This window comes from Phacochoerus africanus, chromosome 7 (genome assembly GCF_016906955.1).
Source record: "Phacochoerus africanus isolate WHEZ1 chromosome 7, ROS_Pafr_v1, whole genome shotgun sequence".
Taxonomy (NCBI): domain Eukaryota; kingdom Metazoa; phylum Chordata; class Mammalia; order Artiodactyla; family Suidae; genus Phacochoerus; species Phacochoerus africanus.
This window is the reverse complement of record NC_062550.1, coordinates 43,372,433-43,399,732: the sequence shown is the minus strand read 5'-3', so window position 1 is coordinate 43,399,732 and position 27,300 is coordinate 43,372,433. Positions and strand designations below refer to the sequence as shown.

The window sequence follows — 27,300 nt, the reverse complement described above, 5'->3', positions numbered from 1 at the left end:
TTGGGGGGGAAGTTCCTTCAACCACAGTTAAAACGGAAGGCAAAAGGTATGTCCAAAAGTTAAAGCACCTGAAAAAAATCAAGAAGTAGGCTTTACTTTAAAAATAGAATAAACTGTCAAATTCCTGTGTATCTGTGTAAACCGCCATCAACCTATCACACTGTAAAGCTGGCATGAAGGATCTTGAACAGGACTAGGAACAAAAATAAGTTTGCTAGGCTATTTTCATCCTAGCGTGAAGGAAATGCACCAACCTTTCCTCAAAAATAAAAACCTCTACTGAAGAAAACAGTACACTAAATGCCACAATTAATGCGCTACCAGAAACGGGAACAAGTAGTTATGGCTTTCCAAGCCAGACACCAAGATGCCTTCTGTGTTCCTTTGTTTGGCTGAAAGTTTAGCCAAACCCAAACTGGGGAGGCGGGCCTCACGCTGGGGCCTCAGGATGGGCGTGGGGCCCAGGGCCCTACCCCGAGCTCTGTTCTGCAGTCTCCTCAGAATGGGCAGTGCCCTGCACAACCGGTCCCGAAGGCCTCGCCCCTGTACGCTCCGGGCGGGCGGCGGTGGGTTCGCCTCCCTAGACCGCCCTCGAGTGTGCGGAAGCGGTTCCGCGGCGACAAGACTCCACCAGGGCGGAGTGTTGACAGTTGCTCCCGTGCGGCTGACGCCTGCCGGGTATGGGAGGGGTCTTCGCCTCTTTCTCCCCGCGTCGTCACATGACGGAAAAGGGGTGTGGTCCGAGCCCTCTAGCCGAGGCCGGGGGGCGGAGCCGGGGGGCGGGGTCGGGAGGGGAGGGCGATCGAAAGCGTAGGACCTTGGCCGCTCTAGGTGCCCAGAGAGGCGGCGACTCGGTCGATGATGACAGCATTAGGCCGCGACGCTTTCCCAGCCAGGCGCGGGTGATAGCGGCAGCCGCATCGGCTGCAGTGTTAGATTTCGCCGCGGCCGCAGCCGCCGTCAATAGCCGGCAGGCGGAGGGAAGGTGAGGGCGAGTAGACCGCGGGGCCGGAGTTCCCTCCCCCTTCGAGGGCGAAGCAGGCAGTGCCTCAGTGGCGGCGAGACAGCGCCCTTGCTGTGGGCTCGCGTCTCAGCTGCCGCCGGCGACAGCGGCTGAGAGAAGTTGGGGTCCGATTGGACGCGTGCAGGGCCCTAGAGGAACCGGCCGCCTGCGCCCCGCCTCTCCGAGGACTCCGCATCGGTGAGTGTCGCGCGGGTCGGTGAATTGGGATGTGACAGGTTCGCTCCCCTACGGGCGACTTGCACCCCCTGCCCTCCCACGTTCTGAGCTCGGCCTGGCGGCGACTCCAGGCACCCTGCGCCGGGGAGTTTTTCTTTGGCTCCTTTGTCCGCTTTTGGAGTGGGGAATTCCAGAGGCTGGCGGGGATGGAGTGTTTTGGGGCCCGCGGTAGGTGCGTCTGCAACCTTACAAAGCCGCGGCAGGGGCTGGGGGCCGTTAGGAGCTTTTTGACTGTCTGCTTCCTCCCGAAGTTTGACTGGGCGGACCGCGGGGTCTTGCCGGAAGCCCCAGCGCCGGGGAGAGCTGGCGCTTTGTCACTTGGTGCAGTTAAGGCGAGGCTCCCGTTTTCCTGTGACAGCCCCAGAGGAGGCTGTGCCGCGCACCGCAGACCGCACCCGGCCTTGCAGAGCCGAGTGACACGGTGATGTTCCTCTAAACCTCAGTTCCTGTGGCCTTATGTAGCGCAGGAGGAAGGCGAAGCCTTTGCTGGACTTTTATATTTAATGATTGCTTCTGAGCCGTTCCTTAAGATTCCAAGGAGCTTCACAAAGAGCGTGTGTTTTTGGTTCATGGAGCCACCGACTCAAGACTGGCCGAGGCGCAGCAGCAGTATATGCAGATTTTCCATTTACAAAAGTCATTTAACATTCTTTTTTATGAGAAACGTCTGCGGTTGGGGACCATTCCTAATTTCATTTTGTCAAAATGCTGCTTGAGATAATGGGTATCTTAGGCTCCTACTTAGATGGGAAAACTTAGCTAACTAATGATATAAGCATATTTAAGTAATTTAATGAGATTTTTGCCTTTCTGATGCTGGAAGACTTAAATGACTTCTAAATGATAATCGAATGCACCGTGTATGGTAGGTTTATTAGTTTTTATTAACTTCCCCTAAAACTTAGCTTCAAATTAGTGCCATTTTAGTGGGGTTTTTTGTTTGTTTGCCTCATTTAGGACTCCAAGGAGCGCAGACAGGGACTGGTGGAGAAACATGGGTGAACTGCTTGTTAGGTTTCCTCCCTCCATCCCATCAGGTGTCACTTGAACTTGACCATGCTGAGGGACCATGGTTAATTTCTGTGCTTCCTAATTTTTGTAGTGAAATTATTAAGATAATGCTAGCTTTATGAAACAGGTTGGGAAAGGGAAGTAAGGCATGCAATTTGTGCTCTATTAAAAGTACAACTAATTTCAAATTTTTGTTAACCGTTTTTTTGATAGCAGCTGTGTTTGGAATGACTACAGTGTGCCTGTTCAGAGTAATGGGAAAAGGGCAAGATGAAACATAAGAACTACCTTTTAGGTCTTTAATTATGGAACTTAAGTTGTTGCGGTCAAATTCTGTGTGAACCATTTAAGCTTCAGTACATTGTTCACAGGCATTAGAAATGCCTGTTTAGGAGTTCCCGTCGTGGCTCAGTGGTTAACGAATCCGACTAGGAACCATGAGGTTTCGGGTTCGATCCCTGGCCTTGCTCAGTGGGTTAAGGATCCGGTGTTGAGGTGAGCTGTGGTGTAGGTTGCAAACGTGGCTCGGATCCCAAGATGCTGTGGCTCTGGCGTAGCCGGCGGCTACAGCTCTGATTCGACCCCTAGCCTGGGAACCTCCATATGCTTCGGAAGCAGGCCCAAGAAATGGCAAAAAGACCAAAAAATAAATAAATAAATAAATAAAAAAGAAATGCCTGTTTAATTTAAAATGGTTATGGTTTATTTCTTTCACTGAATCATAGTATTTGTTGTATCTGAAAAGGAACTGCCACATTTTTTTCAGTTAGAATATTACATATTAGAGTCAATCAAATGTTTCTTACTGAAAATTTATGGAATCTATAAATTTGGCAATATCTAGGTTTCTTTTGAATTGAAAAGCCTTAATATATACTTTGGGGATAAATATACATTTCTGTGTAAGGAAATTATAGTTTAGTTTTGATTTAAGAACAAATTGATAAAATTAAGATTTACATTAGCCTTATAGAAAGACCTTTCTTTTTTTCTGTCTTTTCTAGGGCCACACCTGCAGCATATGGAGGTTCCCAGGCTAGGGGTCATATCAGAGCTGTAGCTGCCATCCTACACCACAGTCACAGCAACGTGGGATCCGAGCCGCATCTGCAACCTACACCACAGCTCATGGTAACGCCGGATCCTTAACCCACTGAGCAAGGCCAGGGATCGAACCTGCAACCTCATGGTTCCTATTCAGATTCGTTAACTACTGAGCCACAACGGGAACTCCAAAAGATCTTTCTTTTTAAAGGACTAATTGCATAATTTCTTTAACAAGTGAGTGCTTAGTACATTTAAACTTGGTTTATAGATAATCCTTCAAGAGTAGGTTACTTGAACTGAAGAATGAATGACAAAATAAAGAATTGATACTTAGGTGTAGTTTTGTAATATTTTTGAAAATCCTTATCCTAATAGTAATACTTGAAGTATTATGTCTTAATATTTATATTACAGTATCCAAAGCTGAACATATTTATAGCAGTGAAGTTGGAGCATTGGGGGATTCAAAAGTAGAAGATACTGATCCTATCTTATTCTTATGAATATGACCTACAAATTATACATAAATACAGCTCAAATTAAAAAGCCTCTGGGGGGAGTTCCCATTGTGGTGCAGTGGAAATGAATCTGACTAGGAACCATGAAGTTTAGGGTCCCATCCCTGGCCTTGCTGAGTGGGATCCAGCGTTGCCATGAGCTGTGGTGCATAGGTTGAAGACACGGCTCGGATCTGGCGTTGCTGTGGCTGTGGCATAGGCCAGCAGCTGTAGCTCCGATTAGACCCCCAGCATGAGCATATCGATATGCCGCAGGAGCAGCCCCCCCCCCAAAAAAAAAAAGGCCAAAAAACCAAACCAAAACAAAACAAAGCCTCTGGGGGAAGTTCCCGTTGTGGCTCAGTGGTAATGAACCCAACTAGTATCCATGAGGATGCTGGTTGGATCCCCAGCCTCATTCAGCGGATTAAGGATCTGGCCTTGCTATGAGCTGTGGTGTAGGCCAGCAGCTGCTGCTCTGATTCTACCCCTAGCCTGGGAACTTCCATATGCCGTGGGTGGGTGAAAAAAAGAAAAGGCCTCTGGATACTTCATTAATGACCATGACTGGGTGCAGGGAGATTGAAATATAGTTTCCTTGTGGTTGGGACACAGGAAGAGATGTCTGGACTAATGTGTGAAGATTTCATGTCAATATTTTCTTTCAAGAAACTCCTGAAACCGACTTTCCTTCCACTTTGGTCCCCACCCTCTCATATAGCCTCTCAGAGGCATAAATTGAGGACCTCATCTGAAACACATGGTAGAAGGGATTTTTCCTCCTGGAAAAATGCTATCAAGTTTGCAAGAAGAGAGCTTTTTTTTTTTTTTTTTTTTTTTTCAGAGATCTTGTAGGAGAGGAATCCTTGCCCTGAAACATTATCCTCTTCTACCCTTCCTTATTTTTACTTTTGTAAAAGTTGGAAACAATGTAAGCTCTCCATGATGGCAAGGACCTTGCCTATTTTGCTCACGATTGACTTTCCAAGTGAGAAATAGTTATTGAATGAAAAAATAGAGTTCTAGATATATTACTGGAGAACAAAGAGGAGTATGTGATAATCTAGTCCAAATTAGATAAATCAGTGAAGTGACAAAGAAACATTGTTGGCTTGGAAGGAGGGAAGCAGGTAGTCTAAAAAGGGGAATTTTATTGGAGAAGATTCTTCTTCATTTAGGTCTTGCTGAAAGATGTATATCTGAAGATAAGCAAGTGTTCTGAGAGTAGTAAACAGCACCAACCAGAGCATTTTAAATTGGACTGAGTAGTCATGTCAGGTTAAGCACAGTGAGTCTTCTTTTTTGTGTAATATTATGCAGAATTTTTTCTTTCCTCACAACTGTTACCTCTCCCAGATAAAAAAGATTGGCACATTTTTTAGCTAAAATTTAGAGTACTTGAGTTTTGGAAATGACAATAGTACAGTGAAAGCAAGAGCATTGAACTGTGGGTTAGAAAATTTGAATTGAATTTCTCATTGCATCTTATATAAGCAAGTTTCCTTAGGCAAATCGCTGGGCCTTAGTTTTCTCATTTGTGAAAGAGGATAATAAACTTCATCCCACGGGGTACTTGGGAGAATGAAATTACATAATGTGTATGAAAGTGCCTATCTCGATATCGAACACATAGGAGAAATCAATAAATATTAAATTATTTAAACATTTCTTTGTCTTTAGATCTTTGAAAAGATTTTGATGTATTTATCACAAACTCTAATATCTACTTGACTTTTGCATTAACCCATGGTGTTACCTTTATACTGATCAGTATCAAAAATCTAGATGCTTTGTTTTCTTTCAGTCAGGCATGATGTTTTCTCATAGAAATGAGTTTTAATTATGTTACTTCATAATGTTACAGACTGCACGGAACGCTAGATGCCTCAAATTTGTGATGCCTTAAGTGATATATGTGACTGAAAAATCTGAACCTTTGGGCTTTTCTTCTCTACAGAATTGGTTTTTGAAGAAATCGCCACTGCCTATCATGCAATTGTCTATTCATTGTTGTGAAAAAAATGGCAATTTTCTGCCAGTAAGGAAAAAATATCACCAAAAGTATCCACTATATGTTTTCAGTGACCTGAGTTGCTTAAACCATAAAGAATCTCTATCTGCTGTGCTTTATTTTAGAATTCAATATTTTTTGAACAGGCTAATAGACTTTTGCATCATTTCTTATCTAAGCTTTTTGCTCCAGTAGCTGTTCTTTTATGACTCTCAAAATTTCATTATACTTTGAGAACTTTTTGTAGTGTTTAAATCCATGGAGTAGGCTGTTCTTTGTGTAAGATTTGGAAGGGAATTTTATTATAAATAGACTAAAAGGAGCCTTGACTCTTCAAATGATGTCAGTTACCCACCATTTTCCATATTCACAAAAGACTGAAAAAAAAAAGAGGAAATGGTTTTTGAGCTTGAAGACTCTTTTCAGCTTAAAAAGGAGAAACTTTTGATTCAGGGTTTTTAAAAAATGATGGATTCAGAGGGACATTGATAGTTCTTGAAGGTGTCTTAGTAGGACACCTAAGAGGTCATAATAATAATAATTGCTTATATGTGTTGACCACTAACTATGTATCAGGTACTTGACATATATGTGTACTTGACAATGACCACCCAAATCAGACTATTTTTTTGTATTTATTTATTTATTTTTAATTTTTTTTATGGCCACATCTGCAGCATATGGAAGTTCCTGGGCCAGGGACTGAATCCTAGCCCGTGGCTGCAGCAGTGCCAGATCCTTTAACCTACTGTGTCAGGCCGGGGATCAAACCCTCTGCAGCAATCTAAGCTACTGCAATCAGGTTCTTAACCCACTGTGTCACAGCAGGAACTCCTCTTTGTCCTTTTTTAAACATCAGAAGCACTGAGAGATTAATTAGTAGGCCATAGAACCAGGATTTGAACTAAACCTGAGTCACAGGGAGGCTAAATAGCAGGTGGTGGAGCTTACCAAAAGGATTTGAATTCAAGGTTTAACCTGACCTTTGACATCAGAACTTGTCCTTTTAACCATTGCCTTTTACTGCCTTCTGTAGTTTATTTGGAGTTGCCCCTTGTGATTGTTCTTGACCTTTATGATCTTTTTCAGTCTATTTTAACTTGATGATTTGGAAAATACAGTTAGTAATAAGATGGCATGTAGCCTCGATTTTTCTCATTTCATGTGTGTTTGACTGACATCCTATTTTTTTTTTTTTTACTTGGAGTAAATAAATGATTCTTTAATGTTCATTCAGTTGCCATTTTCTCACTAGGACATTTCAATTAGAACTATAAGAACATAATAGATATGGTATTTTAACGTGACTTGCTACAATTTTTAAACTCCTACTTTTTTTGTTTTTTGTTTTCTTTTTATAGCCAGTCTAATGGCATATGGAAGTTCCTGGGCTAGGGGTCAAATCATAGCTGCAGCTGCCAGCCTGTGCCACAGCCACAGCAACCCAAGATCTGAGCCCTATCTGCAATTTACACCACAGCTTGTGGCAACGCCGGATCCTTAATCCACTGAGCCAGGCCAGGGATTGAACCCTCATCCTCACAGACATAGTGTTGGGTTCTTAACCTGCTGAGGCACAGTGGGGACTCCCAAACTCATATTTTTTTTTTTTTTTAAAGAGTAACACTGATGGACAGAATTAGTATGGATAGTTTTTATGAATGATACTTGAGGGACATAGATCAGTATAATTGAAGTCTATCTTATCAAAATGTCCACCACTAAAGTAACTTCTTTTTTGGCAGCCAAATGCCACTATTAGCAGGAGTAGTGTGTCGGATTACGTAACTAATAAAAGGCTCAGGCCCTTGTGAAAATTATGAAATCTGTGTAGGTATGTTTTAATGGGGTGACAGTTTAGTAGATTTGGGGAGAGAGGTGTTCAGTCTAGGTAACACTATTACTGGCTAAGAATGAAGTGGGATGTCTTGGACATGAGGGCGCAGATACATTATTCCTGTAGAAAGTATGGTGAGAGGAGTTCCTGTTGTGGCTCAGTGGTTAATGAACCCAAGTAGCATCCCTGAGGACGTGGGTTCAATCCCAGGCCTTGCTCAGTGGGTTAAGGGTCTGAGGTTGATGTGAGCTGTGGTGTAGCTTGCAGACGCAGCTCAGATACCGTGTTGCTGTGGCTCTGGCATAGGCCGGCAGCTACAGCTCTGATTCGACCCCTGGCTTGGGAACCTCCATATGCCGAGAGTGCTGCCCTAAAAAGACAAAAAAAAAAAGTTTAGTGAGAAACTTCTAAACATGAGTTTTGCCTGTTGTTTTGACCATGACAACATTTAGTATCAGGGTTCCAGAAGTAAAGAAAAACAGTGCTGTGCATTGTAGTGGGGAGTTTGTAATAGTTCTATGCTGTTTTCTAGATGTGGATCCGTTATAAATATTGACTGATCATCATAGAAGGACTTTCTTATTACCTGTCATTTTAGAACTCTGGAGAGGCAGAATAGCACAGGCTCTGGAGCCAGACTACTTATGTTGAGAACCTGCACAGTCACTTAACTAGTTATTGCCCTGTACCCAGCCCTATGCTGACATGAGATGGCTGCAGGGGAAGAAAATGGTGTATTTAGGTAAAGTGAGGCCTAGAGATACACCCTGTGGTTCTTACGTGGTATAAAAGAGATCTGGAAATTCTCACATAATCCTAGTGAAGGAAATAGAAGTTAACAGAGTGAGGGCCAGCAAACCTGTCATGAGGCTGCTGTTGTGAAGACCAGGCAGTAGAAGTTGTGGAGAGGGCAGCTGTGGCAGGTTCAGCTCAATGCCCAGCAGAATTTGTGCTCTCTCTTGCTGTAGTATATCTAACACTGGGAAGTGATTGCCCAGCCAGCAACACATTTCTGTCATTCTTGCCTCTGTCCCTATCCTCCTTTTCTGCATCTCAGTGGGGCCAGATGACTGTTTTTTTACCAGTGGAACGTGAATGGGAGTGATGTGTTGTCACTTCCAAGTTGAGGTGGGAGAAAGCAGCTGTCTTTCTCCACCTTCCCTTCCAAGCCAAGCACCAGGTGCAGAGGCTGGGCCTCTTTGGTGTGATAGAGCCATAAGATTGGGAGGATATCAAGTCCCTAGATTACCATGTGGAAGAAAGCTGTGCATCAAACAGGAGCACTCATGATAGACTGTAATTTTAATGAGACATTTTAGTTGCGTGAAATTACTGAAAAATTGAGGTTTATGCGTTAAGCAGCTAGTGTTGTCTTAACTCTATGTGTGGTCTATGTATGGGCTGCGTAGAAAGGGTATGGAGCCCTCAGCAGGAGCTGAGAGCCAAGGGGCCTAGGACCAAGTTAGGAGACACTGGATGCTCTTCCAACATACTCATCAGCATATGCCATTATGATTGCATCAAATCTCAGAGGCTCGTTAGCACCCAGAGTGTGGTACATGGGTCTACATTCAGACCAATCATAATATCCCCTGTGCCCATGAAAGCTTTCGAACATATCCAGATACCATTAAAGGATGAAGAACAGAGACATTATGAATTTTTCTATGAAAGTCTGAAGTGTTCCCATAATGCTGGGGTTCTTCAACCTGCTCTATTGACATTTTGGGCTGGATAATTCTTAGTTGTGGTGCGGTCTGTCCTGCACACTGTAGACCATATAGCGGCATCCCTACCCTCTACCCATTAGATGTCAGCAGCACTTCACGAATTTTGCAACCAAAAATGTCTCTAGACCTTGCCAAATACCCTTGCAGGAGGGGGGCACAATCACCCCCAGCGGAGAGCCACCACTGAGTTAATCCCCCCAAATTTATTTGATTTTAATTTTATGTATTAGTTTAAAATTTTTATTATAGTTGATTTACAATGTTGTGCCAATTTCTGCCGCATAGCAAAGTAACCCAATCATACATATATGTGCGTGTGTGTGTGTATATGTTCTCTTTTTTATATTATCTTCCGTCATGGTTTATCCCAAGAGACTGGGTATAGTTCCCTGAGCTGTACAGTAGGAACTCATTGCTTATCCATTCTAAATATAATAGTTTGCATCTACCAATCCCAAATTCCCAGCCCATCACACTCTCTCTCCCATCCTCCTTGGCAATGACAAGTCTGTTCTCTATGTCTCTTTCTATTTTGTAGATAGGTTCATTTGAGCCATGTTTTATATTCCACATATAAGTGATATATGGTATTTGTCTTTCTCTTTCTGACTTACTTCACTTAGTATGATAATCTCTAGCTGCATAAAAATATGGAATGCTTCACAAATTTGCATGTCATCCTTACTCAGGGGTTGTGCTAATCCTCTCTGTATCGTTCCAGTTTTAGTATATGTGCTGCTGAAGGGAGCACTACTTTTATTTTTATTTTTTGGCTGTGCTTGCAGCATGTGGAAGTTCCCAGGCCAGGGATCAGAGCTGTGCCACAGCAGCGACCTGAGCTGCTATAGTGACAATGCTGAATCCTTAACCCGCTGTCCCCACAAGGGAACTCCTGAAAGAAATTATTTTAAACTGAAAGAAACTTATCTTTAATTAAAGGACTTTTTCTTTTAGGAGATGGGTGTAGTTCATAGGGGAGGTTTGTTTATGAATATACCACAAAGAAAGCTTTGTTGTTTCTATAAAAGGCACTAGTTTCTTTTTTGTTTCTTTCTTTCTTTTTTTTTTTTTTTTGCCTTTTCTGGGGCCGCTCCCATGGCATATGGAGGTTCTCAGGCTAGGGGTCTATCTAATCGGAGCTGTAGCTGCCGGCCTATGCCAGAACCATAGCAACTGGGAATCTGAACCAAGTTTGTGACCTACACCACAGCTCGCGGCAATGCCAGATCCTTAACCCAATGAGCGAGGCCAGGGATCGAACTCACAACTTCACGGTTCCTAGTCAGATTCGTTAACCACTGTGCCACGACGGGAACTCCAAAAACACACTAGTTTCTATTGAATGTTGATTTATACTTATTAATTTATCACCTTAGTGCCTAGATTTTCCATTTTTTCTTTCTTCTTTTTCTTTCTAACCTGGTAGCTATGTTTCTTATTTCCTAAACACATTTCCCCCATCCCACCAGCCCTAGCTGTCATGTTCATACATCCATCTCAAAATAACAAAAACCAATAAATAGTTTTGATGTTATGACAATGTAAATATCATTTAATGCTAGGACAGGTAGGATGCTCAGATTATGATTTCTTTCCTACAGATCCTTTTAAGCATCCCTTGGGCCACTTGAAGAAAAATACCTTGATACCATCAAGGTCCAGTGGATTTTATTAGTTTTTCAGAATGTAGCCATTGAGTTAAAAATAGTGGACATGACCTCCTGTGTTCTTGGTGTTTCTAATTGTTTTGGTGTTGTATACTTTTATCATAATCTCCACCCTCATTCTCCCCTCTAACTCTTCTGCATACTACCTCTTATATTGTGTTCCTTAATTATCTGGAGTTCTCGGCTTACATCAGAAAAAATTCTGGCGAGGAGCCATGAGGTTGCGGGTTCGATCCCTGGCCTTGCTCAGTGGGTTATAGATCTGGCCTTTCTGTGAGCTGTGGTATAGGTTGCAGGCGCTGCTTGGATCTGGCGTTGCTGTGGCTGTGGCATAGGCCGGCAACTGTAGCTCCAATTGGACCCCTAGCCTGGGAACATCCATATGCTGTGGGTGCAGCCCTAAAAAGCAAAAAAAAAAAGAAAAAAGAAAAAATCTGGAGTTGTCTGTAATCTGTTTCAGTTTGGGTTTTTTTTGTTTGTTTGTTTGTTTGTTTTTAATTTAATTTTGTAATTTTTTAAAAACATTCTATTTCAGTTTGGACTAGGAACTTCTTTCACTGTCCTCTTGGATTGGGTCCATTTTGTTATATACCTTCCTTTTTTAACTAAATTTACTTGATTTTTTTTTCTGAAGTACATCTTCAAGTAACTTCCCTAGAAAGTGTTTGAGAGTCACATATTCTGAATTCTTCTGTATATAAAATGTTTTCATTTTATCCTCCCATTTGACTGATAATATGGGCACAATGTTATAGGTTCCAAATAATATTCCTTTGGAACTCTGAAAGCATTGCTTGGTTGTCTTCCAGCAACCAGGGCTGCTGATTAGAAGTCCTGTGTTGTCTAATTTATTATCCTTTTTAAGGTGGTTAGTTCTTTATTTTTTTCTGTCTAAAAACTTTTAGTATCTTCTCTGTTTTGTCTTTCTGTTGCAAAGTCATAATGAGGTCTACACTTCATTTTGTTTTGTTTTGGTTATTTGTTCTAGGCACTCAGTTGCCCTTATTGTTTGAATCAAATTCTTCAACTCTGAGAAATTATTTTTCTAGGCCCTTAGTTGCCCTTATTGTTTGAATCAGATTCTTCAACTCTGAGAAATTCTCTTCTGTCTTTGATATTTTCCTCCCTTCATTTTCTTGTTTTCTTCTGCTTCATGAGGGGATGTTTTCTCTCCTGGACTGATCCTCATTTCATTTTTTTTTTTTTTTTCAGGGCTGCGCTCGCGGCACATGAAGATTCCCAGGCTAGGAATCAAACTGGAGCTGTAGCCACTGGCCTACACCGTAGCCACAGCAATGCTAGATCCGAGCTGCATCTGCAACCTACATCACAGCTCAAGGCAATGCTGAATCCTTAATCCAATGAGTGAGGCCAGGGGTTGGGCCTGCATCCTCATGAATACTAGTCAGAATCATTTCCACTGAGCCACAATGGAACTCCCCTCATCTCATTTTTAATTTCATATTTTATGATTCTCTTTGCTCTGTGTTCAAGGGATTTTTTTGAGGGGGTGGGATAATCTATGAATTTGCTTATTATTTTTTTTTCCTGCCTTTCTTTTCTTGTTTTATGCTGTAACACTCTCCCTGGTCTCACAATATGCAAAGTAGATTTTTAAAAGATATTTTGTGTTTCCTCAGCTATTTCCTTTTTCCATCTCATCAGCTTTTATACTTTTTTTTTTTTTTTTTGGTTTTTAGGACCGCACCCAAGGCACGTGGAGGTTCCCAGGCTAGGGGTCCAGTTGGAGCTACAGCTGCTGGCCTACACCACAGCCACAGCAATGTGAGATCTGAGCTGCGTCTGTGATCTACACCACAGCCACAGCAATGTGAGATCTGAGCTGTGTCTGTGATCTACACCACAGCTCATGGCAATGCCAGATCCTTAACCCACTGAGGGAGGCCAGGGATCAAACATGTAACCTCATGGCTCCTAGTTGAATTGTTTGTGCTGTGCCACCATGGGAGTTCCTTATACTTGTTTTTATAAATTTTTTTTTCATGCTTAGTTTTCTTTATATGCCTGATGATGCTTGGTTGTCTCTTCATGTGACAGAAAAAAGACTGGCTTCCTGACCTGGATATTCTCCTCCCTGTTCCTGAGACTGTTTTCCCTATTAGGTTTTTCCTTTGAATGGAAATTCTGGGCACAGCACTTTAGGAGCAAGATAGTATAGGGTATGGCCTATTGTCAAGCATTGTTTTGGAGTAAGAGGAAGGGGCACCAGCTTCCAGGCTGTGGACCCTCAAAATGCCAGATAAGAAGGATTTATTACTCTGCACCAGCATCCCCAGTTTTTTGCTTTATCTTGAGAAAAGTTGACTGTCTTTTTGCTAGGGAGTAAATGCCAATTGTTTAGGTGCTGCTGGGAGATGGAGGATGGGAAAATGTAGTTGTTCCTTGTAATCAGGTAATATATAATTCTCCTATTTTTAGCCCCACTATTTATTCCCACTCTTTGCTGAACCATTTACTGTGCAATGGTGTTTCTCTAGGGGTTCTCTCAGATGTATTGGTTCTCAACCATTTGCATCATTCTTAAAGGTATAATGAGGCTGTGGCCCCCTCTGCTTGTTATAGCAATCAGTATCACATCTACTTTCTTCTTTCAGAAATTTGTTGACTTCCCTCTCTACTCTGTCCCCACTTTTTATGTGTATATGTCTTTCTTTCAATTTAACTTTATTTTATACAACTTTTAAAGGTTGTTTCCATTTATAGCTATTACAAAATATTGGCTATATTTCTTGTGTTGTACAGTATATCCTTGAGCCTACTGCTCAGTATTTTTGGGGCTTTTTTTTTTAGGGCTGCAGCAACAGCATGTGGAAGTTCCCAGGCTAGGGGTTGAATTGGAGCTGCAGTTGCCAGCCTACACCACAGCCACAGCAATGCCAGATCCAAGCTGAATCTGAGAGCTACAGTACAGCTCACAGCCACGCCCGGTCCTTAACCCACTGATCGAGGCCGAGGATTGAACCCAGATCCTACTCATGGATAGTAGTCAGGTTTGTTACCACTGAGCCATAATGGGAACTCCCTACTCAGTAGTTCAAACCTCCCACTCCCTCATCTCTCTGTTGTTGCCCCATCCCCATTTTAAATTCTTTGCTCTTACTTTTTTTTTTTCCTATATGAACTGTTTCTTGTCTTTTTTTTTTTTTTTTTTTTTTTAAGGGCTGCACTTGCAGCATATAGAGGTTCCCAGGCTAGGGGCCAAATCAGAGCTGCAGCTACCAGTCTATGCCACAGCCACAACAATTTGGGATTGTCTGCGACTTACACCACAGCTCATGGCAACACTGGATCCTTAGAGCAAGGCCAGGGATCGAACCTGCGTCCTCATGGTTACTAGTCAAATTTGTTTCTGCTGAGCCTCTTCAGGAACTCCTGAATTGTTTTTATTTCAGTGGGATATGTGGAAAAATTTATATTCAGTTCATCATCTTTTATTGGAGACCTTTCCTTTTTTTTTTTGTTAATGCAGGTTTATTCATAGAAATTATGATCATGATCCTGTGTTGAAATAGAGTGATATTTCTTTACTCTTGATTTGTAGAGGTGTTTGTATCTTTTTGCCAGTTGGTCCTAAAACTCATGTTTCTTGAATTCTTATTTGCTTCTTAGTTTTTCTGCTTCCTCTTCTGTTTTCACCTGCCCCAACTTGTACATGTCATTATGATTGTCTCGCCACTTCTAGTTTGATACGTGGAAACTGAATGAGACATAAAATAGTGCATAAAATAGTGACTTTGGTCTAGGGACTGGCATGTCAGCTATAAGCCCCTGGCTCTTGTGAGATTTTGATTATTCATTGCTTATTTTCTTGTTTCTCAACTGTGTCTAGGCAGGCGAGGTGTTATTACTCTTCTTCATTTACTTGTCTGCCTTAACTGTTATAGCTACTCTGGTTCTTTGGTTATTGATATTTTTCTCTAATACTTTTCCTCCTCTTCTACCTTTTTTTGGGCACTTTAAATATTGGGCTTGGATTGCTTAGCAGGTTCGTTGAAGGCCTGAATTTTCATCTCCTTTACTCAAAAAAATTTTCCAGCATTGTTTAACATTTTATATACCTTTTCCTCTCTATTTCCTAGTCTCCTTTCCTGAATCTTCAATAAAATTGATTGATTATAATTTATCCTGGGAAAATAAATTTCTCTATTTTCCCTCTCTTCTATGTCATTGCTGCATTTCTCTGTTACTCTTCAGTCTTTCTCTCATGAAACTATAGTTCTTTCTTCTACAGTTATGGTTTTGACTGCTGGAATGTGTCCTTTATCACTGGAGTTATAATTCTCTTGCAATTAGAAGTTTATACAATCCAGATTTTTAAAATGCTAACTACTTTGAAGTTGAAATCCTGTCAAAAGTGTTGTGATTTGAAAGGTTTAAGTCTCTAGATTTGACCTGATTATGTAAGATACTGTGGAACCTACATGGTACATAATTATTTGAAATTTAAAGTAGCTTAGAAAAGAAATTGGCTCTTATGCAGTTTTTTTATTTGCTCAGTGTAGAGGGAGTCAAAATTGTAAATATTCCCTAATGCATTTGACATCTATTTGCTGATTGTTTTGTGAACTTTCTCTATATTCTGTGAAACTCTTGGTTTTAGAATCTAGAGATTTGGTTAGATTATGGTTATATCTCTTGCTTTATCTTTTTTATATTTTCTAAGCATTTTCTCTTTCAGATACCTGTCAAAATTTCCTCATTATGGTGCCCTTTTCTGCTTCTATTATATTTATGGTTTTGGTACTTTTTCTCTCTGTTCCTGAAATTTTTTAAATAGGATTTTCAGCATTATATAGATAGTACTTTGACTGTTTTCAAAGGTTTGATTATTTGGGGAATTATGGTTTTTTATCTTTATTGTCCCTAAAATTTAGGACTATGGTAAAGGAACTAAAAAAATAATACCCTGTCATTACTAAGGAAAAATTCCTCTGTCAAAACAGAGATTCATTTAAGAGGTTCATTGCTTAACATATTTAGTATCTTAACTAACAAGGTCTTATTTGGTTATCTTTTGGGACTTCTTAATTTGCAGTAGTAATAATTAGCCTCTTCACACTTCTGTTGAAATTAATCAGTGATGCATTTTATGGCTGGCTATAAGACAAATTATGGTATTCTCTAAAAATTTTCTCATTGTCACCATATCCATCAATTTTCTTTTAGGGACAGTTTTTTTTTTTTTTTTTTGGAAGTCCTTCTTTTTTTTATTTATTTTTTATTTTTTATTTTTTATTTTCCCACTGTACAGCAAGGGGGTCAGGTTATCCTTACATGTATACATTACAATTACATTTTTCCCCCAACCTTTCTTCTGTTGCAACATGAGTATCTAGACAAAGTTCTCAATGCTATTCAGCAGGATCTCCTTGTAAATCTATTCTAAGTTGTGTCTGACAAGCCCAAGCTCCCGATCCATCCCTCCCACTCCCTCCCCCTCCCATCAGGCAGCCACAAGTCTCTTCTCCAAGTCCATGATTTTCTTTTCTGAGGAGATGTTCATTTGTGCTGGATATTAGATTCCAGTTATGAGTGATATCATATGGTATTTGTCTTTGTTTTTCTGGCTCATTTCACTCAGTATGAGATTCTCTAGTTCCATCCATGTTGCTGCAAATGGCGTTATGTCATGCTTTTTTATGGCTGAGTAGTATTCCATTGTGTATATATACCACATCTTCCGAATCCACTCCTCTGTCGATGGACATTTGGGTTGTTTCCATGTCTCGGCTATTGTGAATAGTGCTGCAATGCCCATGCGGGTGCGCGTGTCTCTTTTAAGTAGAGTTTTGTCCGGATAGATGCCCAAGAGTGGGATTGCGGGGTCCTGTGGAAGTTCCATGTATAGATTTCTAAGGTATCTCCAAACTGTTCTCCATAGTGGCTGTACCAGTTTACATTCCCACCAACAGTGTAGGAGGGTTCCCTTTTCTCCACAGCCCCTCCAGCACTTGTTATTTGTGGATTTATTAATGATGGCCATTCTGACTGGTGTGAGGTGATATCTCATGGTAGTTTTGATTTGCATTTCTCTTATAACCAGCGATGTTGAGCATTTTTTCATGTGTTTGCTGGCCATCTGTATATCTTCTTTGGAGAAATGCCTATTCAGGTCTTTTGCCCATTTTTCCATTGATTGATTGGCTTTTTTGCTGTTGGGTTATATAAGTTGTTTATATATTCTAGAGATTAAGCCTTTGTCGGTTGCATCATTTGAAACTATTTTCTCCCATTCTGTACGTTGTCTTTTTGTTTTCTTTTGGGTTTCCTTTGCTGTGCAAAAGCTTTTCAGTTTGATGAGGTCCCATGGGTTTATTTTTGCTCTAATTTCGATTGCTTTGGGAGACTGACCTGAGAAAATATTCATGATGTTGATGTCAGAGAGTGTTCTGCCTATGTTTTCTTCTAGGAGTTTGATGGTGTCCTGTCGTCTATTTAAGTCTTTCAGCCCTTTTGAGTTTATTTTTGTGCATGGTGTGAGGGTGTGTTCTAGTTTCATTGCTTTGCATGCAGCTGTCCAGGTTTCCCAGCAATGCTTGCTGAATAGACTTTCTTTCTCCCATTTGATGTTCTTGCCTCCCTTGTCAAAGATGAATTGACCATAGGTGTCAGGGTTTATTTCCGGACTCTCTCTTCTGTTCCATTGGTCTGCCTGTCTGTTTTGATACCAGTACCACACTGTTTTGATGACTGTGGCTTTGTAGTATTTCTTGAAGTCTGGGAGAGTGATGCCTCCTGCTTGGTTTTTGTTTCTCAGGATTGCTGTGGCGATTCTGGGTCTTTTGTGGTTCCATGTAAATGTTTGGATTGTTTGTTCTAGTTCTGTGAAAAATGTCCTGGGTCATTTGATAGGGATTGCATTGAATCTGTAGATTGCTTTGGGTAGGATGGCCATTTTTACAATATTGATTTTCCCAATCCAGGAACATGGAATATCTTTCCATTTCTTTACATCTTCTTTGATTTCTTTGATTAAAGTTTTATAGTTCTCGGCATATAGGTCCTTTACCTTCTTGGTCAGGTGTATTCCCAGGTATTTGATTTTGTGAGGTGCAATTTTAAAAGGTATTGTATTTTTGTATTCCTTTTCTAATATTTCATTGCTGGTATACAGAAATGCAACTGACTTCTGAATGTTAATCTTATATCCTGCTACTTTGCTGAATTTATTAGGGACAGTTTTTCAATGTGAGTTATTTCCATAGTTTCCTCATTTTTGGTAGTCATTTTTAATTGAAATATTAAAAATTGTGTTGGTTCTCAGATCCTTTTTGAATTGGCATGTGGAGGTGTAATTATATGTCTTGGTTACTTACATGATGAATTAAAGATGATGAGTACTTTGGTTGTGGTAATTTATACCTCGAATTCAAAACCCAGAAGCATCTAGGCCAGAGTTAGGTACTCAGACACTCGTTTTTCTTTCATGCCCAAGATAGAAAGCCATCCTTAGTCTGTATCATGATATGAAGAAATTGCTTTTGGATTGAATAAGAAAATCAGTAATAAAATTCCTTGAGATTATCTTAACTTTAGATCTTGCATTTCAAGCTTTGATCCTTAATAAAGAACCCTCAGCTTAAGTATGGGTTTGAATTATAGGAAACAGGGGTGCGTCTTTTGGTTTATTATAACCAGTTGCTATAATTAATGAGAAACACATTCACTTTTTTCTAGTATCTTGATTTAAAGTAAGATTCGTATTTTCCTTAGGAAAGAACCTTTCAAGAAAACAGTGAAAATTTATGCAGAATGAGGTGGTTTTAGCTGTAATTTAAAACATCTGACTTTAAAAATGAATACTTAAAATCCAAGGAAGACATTAAATACATAAGGCTAAATAATTAATACATGATTGCCAGTGACATATCTCCAAACACTGTCCTTAATACACCTTGAGTTATTACCATCTCAGAAACCCTCTTTGAGGCACCATGTCACAGCCTTGTGTAACTTAGAGCATTTCAAACACCAACTGATTTAGTAAACAGATGCACTGGGAAAATAAGAATCCTGCCAGAAGTATTGTCTTTCCTACTAAGTAACTTTGTGACCTTGGCAAACCACTTAGTCTCTGTGGGTCTTAGTAAAATGGAGAGTTCAGAACAGATAGCCTTTTAGGTTCTTTTGAGGATTCCTTGACAATGTTAGGGGCTAGAAATCCAATCAGATAATATGTTATGTAATGTAATCCTTATAATAGCTCTGAAAAAGGTGTTGTTATTTCTATTTTACAGATAGAGTTATTGCTATTGTACAAGACTCCATGTTCAAGTAAAATGCCCTGTCATGTAGCCACTGCTAGGGGCCAAGCAAGGAGTTTAACTTTGGCTTATCTCATTCTACAGCTATGTTCTTTTTAGTATATAATACCTCCTCCCTAAGCCATGTTGTTAGAGTAGACTATCAGATTTTATTCTTAATATTTGTTCCATTTCTTAATCTATACTTTAGAGTAAATGTGCTTTTGCATTATTATATCATCTATTACTCAGGAAAACCAGAAGTCAGGGATCAGGCCTATCTATAAGTTGTGCCCAAAGTAAAAATATGACCAGTTTTTATTTTTTTTAATTAAAAAGAATTTTTTTTTTTTTTGCTTTTTTAGGGCCACACCCACAGCACATGGAAGTTCCCAGGCTAGGAGTTGAATTGGAACTACAGCTGCTAGCCTGCGTGAGAGCCACAGCAGTGCAAGATCCAAGCTGTGTCTTCAACCTACACCCCAGCTCACAGCAACACCAGATCCTTAACCCACTGAGCGAGGCCAGGGATTGAACCTCTGTCCTCGTGGTTACTAATCAGATTCGTTTCCCCTGAGCCACTGTGGGAACTTTGAGACCAGTTTTTAAATAAATGTATTAAAACATACGACTGAGGTGTTCGGAGTTACCTTGAATTTAGTGACTGTTCAAAAACACTTTAGAAATTATTCTTTGACATTACTTTTGTGCCTTCAGCCTCATTCTTTTACCTATATTCTATGGTAGTGAATCACGTATCTTGAGAGTGGATTTGATATTTGGAAAAAGCGGGAAGTCATTCTGAACCAGGTATTATACATAAAATTAGGGCTCAAGGTAAGAAATGCCCTTTTTAGTTAAAAATAACCAGTGACCAAGAGGATGAAACCTGTTAGTTTTGTGTCATTTATAAGAAAGCGAAGAGGAGAGTTCCAGAATTGTTTTGTATGGTGGCAAATTTAAATGATCTCTAAAAGTGACTACTCTGAGTGGAGATAACCTTTATTCGGATGTAAATTCTGCTATATTAGTTAAAGTTACACCCTTTTTTCCTTTCTTTTTATAGCTGCACCCCTGTCATATGGAAGTTCCCCAGCTAGGGGTTGCATCAGAGCCACAGTTGCAGGCCTACATCACAGCAGCAGCAACACCAGATCCAGGCCACATCTGTAACCTGTGCCACAGCCTGGGGCAATGCCGAATCCTTAACCCACTGAACAAGGCAAGGAATTGAACCTGCATCCTCACAGAGACAATATTGAGTACTTAACCCACTGAACGTACTGAACTATGACATGAACTCCTAAAGTTACATCCTAAGATAGTTATACTTGTTTTCTGCCATTTAGGCCAGTACTATGCTGATTGAGCATGCACTTGAGAGAAAAAGAGTTGGTGAATGAATTAATTATACATGGCAGGTATTCTTTCCATTTTAAAGGAGATCAGAATCTATATAACATTTGTTTTCATAATAATTTAGTTCTTTGGTTATATTCATATTTATTATGTAATTTGTGCTTATCTGTGTTTAGGTATAATTCCAGACAGCTATTCCATTCTGTTTCCTAGTATGAATTAAAACCACTTCTGTTGCTAAAGTACATTCGTACTTTTTTTTTTTCCTCCTTTGTCCTTTCAGGGCCACACCCATGGCATATGGAGGTTCCCAGGCTAGGGGTCTAATCAGAGCTGTTGCTGCCAGCCTACACCAGAGCCACAGCAATGCCAGGTCCGAGCTGTGTCTGAGACCTACACTACAGCTCATGGCAACGCTGGATCCTTAACCCACTGAGCAAGGCCAGGGATTGAACCCACAACCTCATGGTTCCTGGTCGGATTTCCGTTGCGCATGACGGAAGCTCCCTGAATGTACTCTTTAATTCAGGTTTACATGTAAAATAATAGTAAGGTTTTTTTTTTTTTTTGCAAAAATTATACTAGACCACATTATAAGCATATATTACTGAATTGTTTTTGGATATCACTGCTGTACTCTATTGGTACAGATAATAAGCAATAATATATCTTTGTATCTTGTTGCAGAGGAACTCGGAATAGGAAGATTTCATTTTATTTTTCAAAGGTGGTTTGTTTTTTGTTTGTTTGTTTGTTTGTTTGTTTTTGTTTTTGATTTTTAGGGCCACACCTGCTGCATATGGAAGTTCCCAGGCTAGGGGTAGAATCAGAGCTACAGCTGCCAGCCTGCACCACAGCCACAGCAACATGGGATCTGACCTACACAGCTCCTGGCAACACTGGATCCTTAACCCACTGATCGAGGCCGGGGACCAAACTAGAATTCTCATAGATTCTAGTCAGGTTCGTTAATCTTTGAGCCACAAAGGGAACTCCTCAAAGGTGTTATTTCTTTATTTCAGCTCCCAGATGGTATAGTTTAATGAAGCCTCTTCATTTGTGAGTATTAAAAGATTCTAAAAAAAATGCCTCTAGTCCCTTTTTAATAGTACTTTTTCTTTTGAGGTTTCAAAATAATTTAATGTTACAAGGCCTTTAATTCAACAGATATTTGAGTGCAAGTCATTATGCAAGGGGCTAAAAATTTAATGGAAACTAGAGATGTGACCTCTCAGTTTATGTGGGTAGGAAAGGTTGGAACAGATAGTAAACTACTAATTTTCGCAATTGTGGACAGTGCTAAGAGGAGGAAATAGTGAGTGATAGAAGATTTTGCTGACCTAGTGAGGCAGGGGAGCCAAGGATGGTGACTTAAGCTGAGGGAGAAAAGAAGAATATTTCTGGCAGAACATCTTATCTAAATATCCTGGAATAGCAAGGAACTTGGCTTTTGCTAGGAAATGAAAGAGTCCACTGTGTCTGGAGTATAAAAAAAAAAAATGAGTGATAGCAATATGACTGCAGTAGGCAAGGCTGGGTCATGAGAGGCTTGATAGACCCTGTTAAGGATTTTGATTGTTGTCTTAAGGTCCTTGGAAACCATTAATAATATCTTAAAAAATCACGAGTTCCCGTTATGGCTCAGTGGGTTACAAACTCGACTAGTATCCATGAGGATGCAGGTTGGATCCCTGGCCTCAGTGGGTTAAGGATCTGGCGTTGCTGTGAGTGTCACTGTAGGTCACAGATGTGGGCCAAATCTGGCATTGCTATGGCTGTGGCATCGGCCAGCAGCTACAGCTCTGATTCCACCCTTAGCCCAGGAATTTCCATATGCCACAGGTCCAGCCCTAAAAAGGAAAAAAAAAAAAAAGCAAAAAAAACCCCCAAACAACAACAAAAACAAAGGATCATGGTATTATCAAGTTTAGAACGATCACTCTGGGTGCTCTGTGATAGTTTGGAAGCCACCAGGGTAGAGCTGAGAGACTCGTTGGGTCATTTTGAAATTAAGGTATCTATGACTTATCCAGGGAGAATCCTGTAGGTTAGTGGTTCTCAAAGTGTGTCACCTGGGAACATTATTAGAAATGAAGATTCTTGGGTTCTCCCAAGACTCTTGAATCAGCTTTGAAGGTGAAGCTTAGAAATCTGATTTTGAACAGGCCTTCCAGGTGATTCTGGTGCTTCCTGAAGTTTTTGAACCTCTGCTTCAGGTCATTAGATATATGGTTTTGGTGTATGAGAAAGTTCTAGGTTGGTTATATGAATAGGGAGTAACTGCATTAAGGTGGTAGTTGAAAATGAGAGGAAGAGGCTCTGAATAGAATGAAGCCTTGAGACACTTAAGTGTCTGAGTCCTGTACAGAGTGAGGGGAGGTAGTGAAAGAATCAGAAAAGGATTGCTTAGAGGGACTCCAAAGTCAGAAGCCTCTTGGGATAAAGGCATGGCAAAGGAAGCATTAAATTTGGCAATGGGAAAATCTTTTTTTTTTTTTTTCTTTTCCTTTGAGGGCCCCACCTGAGGCATATGGAATTTCCCAGGCTTTAGGGGTCGAATTGGAGCTGTAGCTGCTGGCCTATGCCACAGCCATGGCAACGTCAGATCCAAGCCATGTCTGTGACCTACACCACAGCTCATGGTAATGCCAGATCCTTAACCCACTGTGTGAGGCCAGGGATCGAAACCACACCCTCATGGATACTGGTCGGATTTGTTACTGCTGCAACACCATAGGAACTCTGGCAATAGAAGATCTTTGTGTGAGTAATTGTAGCGGAATTACTGAGGTAGGCACTGGATTTCAGTGGGTTCAGAAGTAAATGGAGAGAGGAATGAAGAAAATATAATTTACTCATTTAAAACATCCTTTACTCTTTGGACAGATATTTAAAATTCCAAAATATAGGAAATAAAAGTAAACAACCTGGATGGGCAACTAACTAGCATAAGATTGTTTTAAGAACTATATAATAAAATCTCACTCTTTGGACCTATTGATTTTGAAATTCATAATTTACGTAGAAGACTGAGCTCAAGTTTATCGTTGTCTTTACCATTTTGCAAGGAATGCTTTACTATAATAATAAGTTAATGAGACGGAGGTGAGAGTTTAGCTTACCAAGAAGCTGAAGTTTACTTCCTTAAATATATTTTATAATTCAAGTTCAGACTTTTAATTTCTTTAATTACTCTAGCTTGTTGGACTTACTCTAACATGTTAATGTTATGCCATTCTTCAGGAAGACCACATTTAATGTGAAACCAAATTAAAGTAATTTCAAGGTCAACCTCAATTACGAAGTAGTATCTTTTGAGGTGTGTGTGTATGTGGATGTGTGCATGATGTGCAGCACACGAGGAAGGGGCGGGGGAGAGGGAGACAGACAAGTCATTTTGAGATGCATTTTCTTGGTGAAATACTTTTGTCTAAATTTTTTAAAAAGCAAAAACATGATTATTACATCAGTATATGCTCACTGTAAAATTTGGTAGCTATAGAAACTCATAAAGTTAATTTCTGTTACCACTAGATTCTACTTTATGTCCCAAACAGTCTGCTTTTTACCAGTTTGCTATTATTCTTCAGTCTTCCCTTTCTCCATCTCTCCCTTTACCTTCTTTCTTTCTCTTTCTCTTTATATATGTACATAGATAGATAGGTAGGTAGATAGACGATGGATGTAGATATATCTATCTATCTTTCTATCTATATTTATATAACATGTATGTATAATTTTTTGAAAAACAGAGCTGCGATTATAATGTAATGCTGTTTTGCAGTTTTTTTCTCCAATTAGTACGTATTAAATCCCAAAGTCTGAATCCTAGTAATTCCTTCCATTGAATTTATATTTTGTTCTTAGAATGTTAAACTCAGATTTAAGAAACTTGGATTTTGATCTCTTTTTGCTCCATGATCTTGGGCAAGTCACTTAATTCCTGTGTGTTTAGTTTTTTCATCTGTAAAATTTAGAGATGATGAGTGGTTGAAGATTTCTCATAGTTGTAAGGTTTATTTAGATATACTAGGATTTCAAAGGGCAGACAGTTCCTTGAATTTTACATGGAAATTGATTATCTTAACTGACCTGTGAACACTTAAAGGGATAAGTTTTTGCCGAATTAAAACCACAATAGTGGTGGTGGTGGGGAAGCATGTTAGAAACAGGATTGAAAAAGATGATTTTCTGCCATTTACTAGTGTGCTTAGTAGGCATAACTGTTGCTTTTAGGGTAACACTGACCTCTAAAAAAACACAAAAAGCAAGAAACTTTCTTAGAGCTGATTAAAATTTTGACTGGAGGTTCACAGCACTTTTTTGGGAGTGTGGAATGTGGGTGGGTCTCTTTGGGTCTGTGTTTGGTTTTACCCATTGGTTGTTTGTTCATGGAAGATAAGACAAATGAGACTTACTGCCTGCTCAGCATTCTTTAAGATTGTGGTATCTTCTCACATAAGTGTCTAAGAAAAGCCAGAGCACTAGGGATAGGAGCCATTGATAGGAAGGAGGCCGGGAGCTGTGCTTTCTGTTCTTTGGCTTTCCACTTTGGGACTGTTTGCTCAGTTAAATTTTCACAAAAAACTTGAGAAGGCAAAACAGTTTTAGTTTAAAGAATCTGTGAGTGAATGTGTCCAGCTTTTGAGTTAACATTGCTCTGTTCTTATTATTAATACTACATTTATTAAAAGATTTTGTTTTCTTGTTTTCAATGTCTTAAGTTGCTGACATTGTTTACTTTTCATTTTTTTCTGCTTTTAATTCTTTTCATCTTTTTTTCTTATCCATAGTGTTCCTTGTCCATTAAACTTTTAGGGAGTCTTTTCTTATTCCTAATCTTCAGCTTGTATTTTTCTGTTATTTTCTTGTCACCTTTATATATTTTGAATTTTTCTGCCCTTTTCATTTGATTTGTTTGCTTAAACTCTTTAAAAAAGTTATATTTTTCCAGATAGGATTTTATTAAGGCAGAGACACAAGTAAATATAAAGATGAATAATTGAGAAAATTAATGACTCCAACAGTGGCTTGCCCAAGGAGAGCTTTAGTTTAAATTTATTTTTATTGAGAATATGTATTTTTGTTTTCTGTATATGTGGTTGTTGGATGGCATGGTTCTAATGTGGGTGGCTCCAAGTATACTTCACACTCTAAGCAAGAGATTCAGGGTACCTTTTTTCCCCTCCACTTATCCAAAAGTAATTCTTAGGGCTTCGCATAAGGGACTTTGTTATTCCTTTAAATTTTGAACCTCTTCCTCATAGCTCTAATCTGAGCAATGCAGATGCACCATGGGCAAATTTCCCACCTCTTAACTAAAATAAGTTTATTTACAGTGATAAAGCCTGCTTTCATGTTTCCTGTCATCCCTTTCATTATTTTGAAAGTATTTGATTTAAAAAATTTCACAATCTTCATTTTAAAAATAAATAATCTTTAGCAGTATCAGCCTCCCCAGATCTCCTTTCAACAGAGAACAGAAACAGAAAACAGGGATGGCTCTTAGCTAACATTTCATTGCTAATCTTATTTTTTTTAAAAAAATTCTTTAATATATTTCTTAAAATAGGAACTTTTTTTTAGTGTGCATATAGGAAATACTTTGAAAAGCATTTTATAATATAAAATACTATCATATAAAGTAACTTTTAAAAAGAAAAGCAGGAGTTCCCGTCGTGACGCAGTGGTTAATGAATCCGACTAGGAACCATGAGGTTGCGGGTTCGATCCCTGCCCTTGCTCAGTGGGTTAACGATCCGGCGTTGCCGTGAGCTGTGGTGTAGGTTGCAGACGCGGCTCGGATCCCGTGTTGCTGTGGCTCTGGCATAGGCCGGTGGCTACAGCTCCGATTAGACCCCTAGCCTGGGAACCTCCATATGCCGCAGGAGCGACCCAAGAAATGGCAAAAAGACAATAAATAAATAAATAAATAAATAAAAATAAAAAGAAAAGCATGTGTGATTCTGAGTGATATATCAGTAAATTTTTTAAAGTATTCATAAATACTTGAGGTATTACTTTGTTGTATAACATGTGGGCCCAAGAAAGCAAAAGTGAATAACATCACTTTTTTTTTTCTTTTTTTGGTGGTACCCATGGCTCATAGGAGTTCCCAGGTCAGGGATTGAACCTGTGCCACATCAGTAATCAGAGCCTCAGCAATGACAATGCTGAAACCTTAACCTACTGAGCCACCAGGGAGCTCCAAGGTCATTCTTTAGTCTTCACATGCTCTACTCTGGGCCAAGACCTTTAACTGGATATTGCTTTGATATAGCTTGTTTGTTAGCCGACTGTCACTACATAATATTCTTTCTCAGTAATAGACTTGACTTAATTTAATCTTTAGTTTTGTTGTCCTTACCATAGCTATATTGCTGCTACTCTGTTTAAAGGTCAGCATTGTTGCCCTTTATTTAATATTATATCTCTCATTGTATATCTCTTTCTCATTCTGCATTTCTGAACATCTCTCTCACTTTGGCAACTAATATAGCTCAAATTATTACTATTTTGGCTGTGTCTTCCCAGATACAAAGCATTGAAAAGACACTTTTCTGTATATTCAATATAGAAAGGAATTATTCTGCCAAATACATAAAATCTTGGCAAAGATTTAAGTTAGTTTAAATGC

General features: G+C 39.8%; 1 protein-coding gene and 1 non-coding gene across 4 annotated transcripts in view; one reads left to right on the top strand and one right to left on the bottom strand.

Annotated features, from left to right (window-relative positions):
* Nucleotides 1–825: 825 nt before the first annotated feature.
* The window catches only part of OSBPL8 (oxysterol binding protein like 8), a 173,280-nt gene continuing 146,805 nt past the window's right edge, over nt 826–27,300 (top strand). For 2 of the 3 annotated variants that reach the window (XM_047787235.1, XM_047787229.1), the window contains exon 1: nt 826–1,201. The gene's annotated coding sequence lies outside the window, so the exon portion shown is untranslated. The remainder of the gene's footprint in view (nt 1,202–27,300) is intronic. The other variant, XM_047787228.1, reaches the window with a different exon arrangement.
* LOC125131906 (U6 spliceosomal RNA) lies at nt 10,018–10,124 on the bottom strand. The gene has a single exon (XR_007136081.1). It is a non-coding gene; the product is annotated as a U6 spliceosomal RNA (small nuclear RNA).